Raw genomic sequence first — 8,859 nt, 5'->3', positions numbered from 1 at the left:
CCCTGAGCAGAGAGCCAGGAGTAAACACTGCGCACCGCTGGATGTAACCCCAAAACAAAGGCCCCACAAAAAAAAAAAAAACTTGAGGGGTTAGAGCATTAGCTCAGTGGGTAGGGCATTCGCCTTGCACGCAGCCAACCTGTGTTCAATTCCCAGCATCCCATATGGTCCCCCGAGCACCGCCAGGAGTACTTCCTAAGCGCAGAGCCAGGAGGAACCCCTGAGCATCTCCAGGTGTGACCCAAAAAGCCAGTAAATAAATAAAAACAACTTGAGGTGTGTTCAGTGCCAAGTTATTCAAGTTATTGTGAGTGTTCTAACACTCCCATCCGAAACTCCTTACTGGCTGAACGTCAGCCCTGCCCTGGCCTTCGCCTTGTGACTGCTAGTGAATTAGTGGTGAGAGTGTGGCGTGCTTGGTCTTGACTGTCAAAATGAGGAAGACAGGTGCTGGGGATCCATGCGCCTTTCTATAAGACGGAATCCTAAAGTGGCCCCGATTGACCGCCTACTCAGGACCCCTCCCAGTGTGCCCAAGACATCCTGCCTTAGCTCTGGGGCTGACAGGAAGTGAAACTCAATTGACTGCCTAACAGACCTACCTAGGACCCAGCCCTCTGTCCCGGATGTGCCTCCCCCCCACATACACACACCCTGAGGAGGAAGAGAGGAAAGAAGAGGCCGGGGAGAACAGGCTGTTGTTTTTTCCTTTCCTTTTGTTCATTGTGGTTTCTTTCTTTCTGATTTTTATGATGTGGTTGATTAAAGAAATGAGCACCTGGAACCATAGGCATTACACACCTCAGATGTTTCTTGGCCCTTCTTCACCCCACCCCCATCAATAACCGACGAGGTGCATGATGGAGCACAGATCATAAAGACTCAACTTGGCTGACTACCATTTTTCTTAATTAGAGAACACCTCCTCTTTCACTTTGAAGTTTTGAAAAATGTCTTAAACGGCGCGCCTTCAACTACATATAGGAATATATCCAAGGATGAGGGAGTGAATAACATGAGCAGATAGGGTGCTTGCCTTTAACATGGCGGACCTGGGGTTCGATCCCTGGCATCCCACAAGGTTTCCTAAGCACCACCAGGAGTGATTCCTGGGTGCAGAGCCAGGAGTAAACCCTGAGCACTGCTGGGTGTGGCCCCAAAACAAAACAAGAAAGATTAGAATCAGGGGCCGGACTGTTAGTACAAGCGGGGTAGGGTGAACCAGGTTCGATTCCGAGCCAGTTTCCATCCTCAGGTCCCCCGAGCACTGCCAGAAGTGATACCTGAACATAGGAGTAAGTCCTGAGCAATAGTAGGCATAGGACCCAAAAACAAATTAAAAAAAATTAAAATAAGTCTTGGATCTCTAGATGAGGATTTCAGGGATAGAAAAATTACTGGAAGTGGGGTTAGGGGACTTGCTCTTGTATTTTATGTTTGTTTTGGATAACTTGAAGTGGGGAGGCTTTTCATCGTATAAACAAACACAGTCACTCATTTTTGCAGTCCTTGAGCTGGGCGATTTCTTTGGCTTGTCTTGTAGAACTAAGTACAGGACGTGGTATACAACAGGCCTTCAGAGTGTTTATTAACTATATGACTAAGGAGGTCATATAGGAAGAAAAGGTTGAAGTTTGGGGAGTGGCAGGGGCCTTGTCTTTTTAAGACTGGGTGGGAGACAGGAACAGAGAGTCAAGCCCTCTCCAAGTTCTGCCTCAGATCTCCAGTTCATATACAACAACAGTATTTCCAAACCTTATTTGGAAGCTGCATTTCTCATTAAAATGGAGGAGGCTCTTCAACAAACATTACTTGAAACAATCAAAAACTACTTATATCCCCCTGTTTCCACTAGAGGGCCTCCTGTATTCGTTCCTTCACTCCGACCACCACCAGAAGTATGCGTGTGTGTTTGTGCGTGTATGTGTGTGTGTTTGTGTATGCACACAACACAACATACGCACATAACTTTTCTAGTCAGAGCTCTCCCCTCCCAGTCTCTCACTAACAGATGAAAAGAGGACGATCCCAAGAACTTAACCTTTGTTTCTGTGCCCTACTTCAATGAAGAGGGTAAGACTGAGGAGTTGGGGTGGGGCCAGAGAGCAGGATGCCTGGGCCCCCAGTTCCCGCCAGTAAGTCTGCAGGCTTCTGTCTCTCTGCCCTACTCTCCAGCCTGGCCACCTTCCATGCCGCCCCCAAGAACTTTAACAACTCCAGAGCCGATTGGGGACTGGAAGCACTGAAAGGTCTCTTGTTGCTTCGGAGCTGGTCACCAGGTAAAGGGGGATTGGAGGGGAAAGAGAAAGGATGGACAAGTCCAGGGTGCTCTTTGCACCTAACCTCCATCCCAGAACCGAGGGAAGGATTTGAGTCTTGAGAGAAGGGAAAAAACAAAGACTGATGCGACTGGAGTCTGGGGAAGGTGGGCCTGATTCTTTCAGGGATGCCAAGGGGGTTGTGGAGCCCAAGTGTAGGGGTCGCAGATGTGGCTTGTGGATCGTGGGGCCTGGCTGCTGTGGGGTCTTCTAGGTAGGAATTTAGTTCATGGCGCCTGGCAAGGTGCTGGCCATGGAAGCCCTCCTTCCTGGGCGGGCAAGATTTTAGAGAAGCGAGACGTTAGCTGGGTGGGCAAGAGCCAAGCGTCCCACCCGCGGGCCCGCCCCTATCTTGGCCTCGCAGGGCTGCAGGCAGGGAGACCGGGAGTGATTTGGAAAGGGGCGCACACACAGATAGTAACCGGGTGTCCCCGGAGCGGGAGGGAGGAGCGCTGGAGGAGGGCAGGCGGGCACAGACAGACCAGAGCGTCCACAGGGCTCCGATGTTTGGGGGGCTGGAACCAGGGCGGGTGGGGGGCCTCTCCAGACTGGCAAGTTCCCGTGTTGGGGGCGCGGGGTGCGGGCGCGGGCGGGCCGGCTGGAGGGGCGGGCAGCTGTGTCGTCAGAAGCGGGGCGGCCCTGTGGGCCTGGCCCGTCCCCTCCAGCCCAGCTCGGGCTCCCGCTCCCGCGCCGGCGCTTCAGCTCGGACCGCGCGTCCTCGCCACGCCAGGTAGAGACCCCGCGCGCCCCCCGCCGTGTCCCGCGCGCGCCGCCCGAGCGGGAGGTGCCGGGGCCGCGGGCAGGGGCCCCCCGCGGGCTGGGGGAGGCGGCGGGCCGGGGAGGAGGAAGCGTGACAGCTGGAGCCGGTAGCTAGAAAGGCTCGCGCCGGGATGCGGGGGGCGGCGGGGGGCTGGGCCAGAGCCGCAGCGGGGCGCCGGCGCCCCCCGGCCCGCCCCCGACCATCCCCGCGGTCCCTCCCGCGCACCGGGCAGCGGGTGACTTGGCTCCTTGGGGACCCGCGGCGCAGGACAGCCGTTTTAGAAGCCCCGCGGCGCTGCACGGATGGTCCAGGGTGCTTGTTTGGCCTCCTGCTCCCCAACGCCCCACCTCTCGCCTTTCCACACCTGCCACAGGGAAGTTTCCGAAAGTGTCTGGGCCACGCCACCACTTCATTCACCTTAGTGGGGGAGGAGGACGCAGAGTGGAATGCTCTTTCCTGGGCAAGATATGCAAATATCGCCGGGCATCTCCGTAGCCTCCAAACAAACCCCCAAGCCATGCCAACATTTCAACTTCCTCTTGTACTACACAATGACACTCCCCACTCCCTCATGGACACCACCCTGGAGTCAGACTGCACCTCCTTCTGCAGTCTCCGTGGGGGCGACACAGAATTTGGGGCTTGAAGTCCAGTGGGTCTGTCTCAGGGGTCCGAGACTAGCAGAGATGGTCAGGCCTCCCTGTTTCCTCTCTGGAAAAGAGGGGGGCAGTCCTGGGTGCTTAAGGGATTCAGAAGGCCAGGTTATCCCGGCTGGACTATCAGGGAAGAGTGAGTGCCCCTGGGGTTTCCTGCTGGGTTAGCCTGAATGTCTGTCGTGGGGGGCGGGCAGAGCTGATTCCTGAGTAATGGTAAACTTGTGTGACTTGGAATGTGAGCAATGAATGTTGAAGTGAAAAGGGAAACTGTAAAGGTTAGCATTGGCTTTGGAAATTGTATTTATCTATTGGTTGACACCAGTTTTTGCATTTGAGTTTAAAAACAAAATCCAGGCCAGGAATGTAGCTCGGTGGTAGAGTGCTTATCTCACATGTGTGTGGCTCTGGATTCAATCCCTGGCATAGCATACAAGCACAAATTCAAAATAACAATAATAATAAAAACGAGATCGAGAGGGCTGGGGAGAAAGCTCAAAGACTGGAGGACATGCTTTTCTGTTTTGGTTTGGAGCCACACCTGGCGGTGCTCAGAGCTTATTCCTTGCTTTGCACTCAGGGATCTCGTGCAGGGATCATTCCTAGTGGTGCTCAGGGTATCATATGTGGTGACAGGATCAAAACTAAATCAGTGTGTACAAGGCAAGCACCCAAACGGCTGTACTATCTGTCAGGTCCCTGGAGCACATGTTTTGCATACTGGAAACCCCAAATCAAAAGTCAATCCTCAGCACCACGTGGTCCCCTGAATACTGCCTTGGGTGATCCTTGAACATGGAGCCAGGGATAGTCCCTGAGCACAGCCAGGTGTGAAGGCTGCCCCCCACTGCCCCCCCCCAAAAAAAACAAAAAACAAAAACACATGGAACTGAAGACAGGATGTTTAGACTCTCGTGCCCTTAAAAGAGTTTTGCATTCTCTCTCTCTGTCTCTGGGCCTCAGTTTCCTCCTCGGCAAACTGTGAGAGCCTCCCAGCCCTGCTGCTGTTTTGGGATTCTCTCTCTTTTGTGAACTTCTGATTTTCTCCCCCAAGTCGGTTGGAGTGGCAGGGAACCCAGAGGGGGAAGGGCAGGATGAGTCACAAATAGCTGGCAGGCAGAGCAGACCCCACCCTCCCAGCCCTGGCATTTACCGCCTGCTGCCCGGACTAGCCCAGGTTATAGCCTCAGGGTTGGGATGGAATTGAGGACGAACTGGACTTGTTCCTGGACTTTATGGGCGCACAACCTTGAAGTTTGCTGCCTTTCAGCAACTGGGAAGGCAGACTTTCATTGAAAGAAGTCAAGACAGTTGAAAAGGTCCCTCGGGACCTCATATCCAAAATCTCAGCCCAGGTTATGTCCTTGGATGTGGAAGCTGTGTATCAACTCATTACCCTCCCAGAGGCAAAGTGCAGGTTGATACAATGCACCTGTGCTGGAGATATGACACTGATTTGGAAGGTGAGGGTGGCAGAGTGTGGAGGTGTGCAAGGGGGGCACACTGCTGCTGGGGGTCCCTAGAAAATATTCCTTCTGGAGGCAAAGGCAGCATTTTTTAATCTCCACAGCGTTTCTCTAGGTCTGATAGTAGTAACAGTGGCTCACAGGTGAGTCTTCCCCTGTGCCAAGCAGCTTACTCAGGATATTGCCTAATTGTCATTTCATCCCCGTATTATTACTGACTTTTCCAAGTCAACATTTTACTGATTAGGAAACAGGTCTGGGGAGATGAAATAACAGACTCTAGAGCAAAATTTCTAATCTATACCAACGTAATTTAAATGTTTATCTCTGCTTTTTTTCTTTTGTTCTTTCTTTTGGGGAGGGGCTTCACCTGGTAGTGCTCAGTGGACCATATGCTGGGAATAGAACACAGGCCTTTTGCATGCAAAGTATGCACTCGATCCATTGAGCAATCTCTCCTTCCTTTTCTCTGGTTTTAGTGAAGTAAAATGATTTTATTTAGGATTTAAGAAAGAAAGGAGAAAGGAACGAGAGAAAGAAGGGAACCCCGTTAACGAAAAGGAATTATACACCCCAAGTTGGGTTCCAGGCAATTACAAAGTGGATTATATCCAAACATTTCCAATGTCCCCCCTCCTCAATTTTGGGGCCACATCCGGCAATACTTAGGAACCACTCTTATGCTCATGGGACCATATGTGATGCCAGGGATTGAACCCAGGTTGGCCACATTAAATGTCCTACCTGCTGTAGTATCGTTCCAGACCCTAATGTTCATTTTCTTAACCTCTACTGTATGCTGTGTTTAAGATCTGAGGGACCAGAAAGGCGCCTTATGAAAAAGGGACAAGAGAGGAGTATTCTATCCTTTTTCCTGTCCTTTGTCCCTTGTTTGTTCTCTTCCTGTCACTTTCTCTCTCAGATTCCATTTCCTAGAACTTTGGAGCCATCTAAGAATCCCCGGAGGTACTCAGAGAGGCTAATTAAGCCATAGAGGCCTCATTACCCATAGGCCTATTATATATTAATTAGATCTGTTGGCAGCTGAAGTCGGATAATAGTCATTGAAAAGGGTTAGATGGGTAGAGCTCTTTCTCCTAAATGTCAGTGCCCCAGAGCCACTTTCTCATTGTTTCCTGAGTGCTCCGTCATAAGAATGATAAACTGCATAGAGGTGGGTAGAAAAGCTGTTCCAAGGGCAGCAACTGCAGGAAAACTTGTGCCAGCAGAATCGAAATTCTTGTAGATGCTTGCTGCCTCCTTGAGCCTAACTCAACAACTTTTAAATTAGGTGTCAGCAGGGAGGCAGGTTAAAGATTTGAACCACATACCTCAGCAAGTACTCTAGCATTATTCCTTTGTTGAATAAATACTCATTTAGCACCTACACAGCATAGTGTTCCAGGGAGTCGCATATCTCCCTGTCAGAGTGAACATACAGTATTCCATTAACCATATTTGGACTAACAGCAAAATATGACCTTTTGACTTATACAGTCATTTTTACAACCCTTCAGGAACATCTGCTGTGTGCAGGACACTGTTTTAGGTATTGAGAATACAGTGGTGAACAAGAGTAAGTTCCTTCTCATGCGGAGCTTAACATTTTGTTGGAAAGACAACTAGAAAACCAAGGAGCAAACAAATCAGCAAAATAAATTTCCACTTGTGCGCTTGCTTCGGCAGCACATAGGCTAAAATTGTAATGTTACAGAGAATAGCAGCATGGCCCCCGTACAAGAATGACACAAAAATTCATTGGGCAATCCATCATGTTCAATAAAGCTTCGAAAAAATAAAGCAATAGGGGCTGGAGAGATAGCACAGCAGATAGGGCATTTCTTGCACATAGCTGACCCAATTCAATCCCTGAGACCGCATATTGTTCTCCAGAGCCCACCTGAGAATGAGGCAGGAATGATCCTGAGGCAGGAGTAATCCCTGAACACCGCCAACTGTGGCCCCAAAATAAACAAACAAAAAATTAAAAATAAAGAAAAGAAAAATAGTTGGAGCAATATTAATCAGTGGATAAGGTGCTTGCTTTGCATGCAGTTGACACAGTTCAATTCTCCACGCCCCGTATGATTCCCCAAGCCCCTTCAGGAGTGATAATCCCTGAGTGCAGAGCCAAGAGCTAACCCTCAGTATCACCAGGTGTAGCACCCCACACACACCCCAAAAAAATTTTTAACTTGGGGCTGGAATGATAATACAGCAGTTTGGATGCTTGCCTTGCAGGTGGTTGACCTGGGTTCAATCCCTAGTACCACACTTGGTTCCCTGAGTCCTGCCAGGAGTGATCTCTCCCCGCAGAGCCAGGACTAAGTCCCAAGCACTGACATGTGTGTCCTCCAAAAAGAAAAAAATTAAAATAATGAAACAATAATAATTATCACTCGTGGCAAGTTCTAAGAGGAAACAAAGGAGGGTTCTGTGAGAAAGGAGTGGGGGCTAGTTTAGAATGGAATGACCCGGGAAGGCCTCCTGAAGGAGCTGACATTTCAGTTGAGGCCAGAAATAAGCTCTGAGTGGGGAGCAGGAACACTGGTCAAGGCGGAAAGAACACTGAGTCTTGTGGCCCTGAACAGGGAAGAACGTGGTGTGTGAGGAAGGGAGACGAGGGCCTTGACACTGGCAGGCAGTGTGGGAAGGGTACAGGCAGGGCCCTGCTTGCATTTCTTTTTATTTTAACATATCATCATCATTATTATTATTGTTACCTAATCACCATGAGATACAGTTACAAACTTTCATGATTATGTTTTAGTCATACAATGGTCGAGCACCCATCCCTCCACCAATGCGCATTTTCCACCATCAGTGTCCCCAGTATCCCTCCTGCCACCCCCACCCCATCTCTCCCCATGCCCCTGCGGCAGGGACTTTTGCTTGCACTTCTTTTTTTTTTAATATATTTAATTTATTTATTTATTTGTTTGCTTTTTGGGTCACACCCAGCGATGCACAGGGGTTCTCCTGGTTCATGCACTCAGGAATTACTCCTGGCCGTGCTTGGGGGACCATATGGGATGCTGGGAATTGAACCCGGGTCGGGCTGCATGCAAGGCAAATGCCCTACCCACTGTGCTATCACTCCAGCCCCTGTTTGCACTTCTTATTAGAGGTTTGGCACCTCTTACTAGCTGCCTTGGGAAATCCCAGCCTCTTCCACTTCCATTTCTTCATTAATAAAATGGCAGTAGCCATTATCACTTATCTTAAGGCGTTTGGTTTGACTTGTTATATAATAATAACAATATTTTGTTGTTATTGTTGTTTTTGGGTCACATCCAGCAATGCTCAGGGCTTACTACTGTCTCTGTTCAGGGATCACTCCTGGGAGTGTTCAGGGGACTGTGGGGTCCTGGGATCAAACACCAGTCTGCCACAAAGCAAGGAAAGTATTTTACCACTGTACTTCTTTCCTGCCCCTACAGTAATAATCTTTTTTTCTATTTCTAATCTTTTAAAATGTTTATTGAATCGCCGTAAGATACACAGTCCTACCGTAATATGTGATATGCCAGGTGCAATGTTAGATACTCCATGAAGTGAGGTTATTTTCCTACAGGTAGCATTCTCCCTACTTCACAGATGTCATTTGTCCAAATCACACAAATTACATAGGTCACATGCTTTCAGAGCTAAGAATGGAACCC

The 8,859-nt window shown here is 49.6% G+C and overlaps 1 protein-coding gene and 1 non-coding gene across 3 annotated transcripts in view; both read left to right on the top strand.

The window, feature by feature from the left end:
* The first annotated feature begins 2,890 nt into the window (after nt 1-2,890).
* DGKA (diacylglycerol kinase alpha) overlaps nt 2,891-8,859 on the top strand; it is a 32,996-nt gene continuing 27,027 nt past the window's right edge. The window contains exon 1 of one of the 2 annotated variants that reach the window (XM_056120020.1): nt 2,891-3,048. The gene's annotated coding sequence lies outside the window, so the exon portion shown is untranslated. The remainder of the gene's footprint in view (nt 3,049-8,859) is intronic. The other variant, XM_056120021.1, reaches the window with a different exon arrangement.
* Nucleotides 6,868-6,974, top strand: LOC130029373 (U6 spliceosomal RNA). The gene has a single exon (XR_008793327.1). It is a non-coding gene; the product is annotated as a U6 spliceosomal RNA (small nuclear RNA).

This window comes from Sorex fumeus, unplaced genomic scaffold (assembly GCF_029834395.1).
Source record: "Sorex fumeus unplaced genomic scaffold, SorFum_2.1 ptg000042l, whole genome shotgun sequence".
Taxonomy (NCBI): domain Eukaryota; kingdom Metazoa; phylum Chordata; class Mammalia; order Eulipotyphla; family Soricidae; genus Sorex; species Sorex fumeus.
The sequence above is the reverse complement of the archived record's forward strand: the minus strand, read 5'-3'. Positions and strand labels throughout refer to the sequence as shown.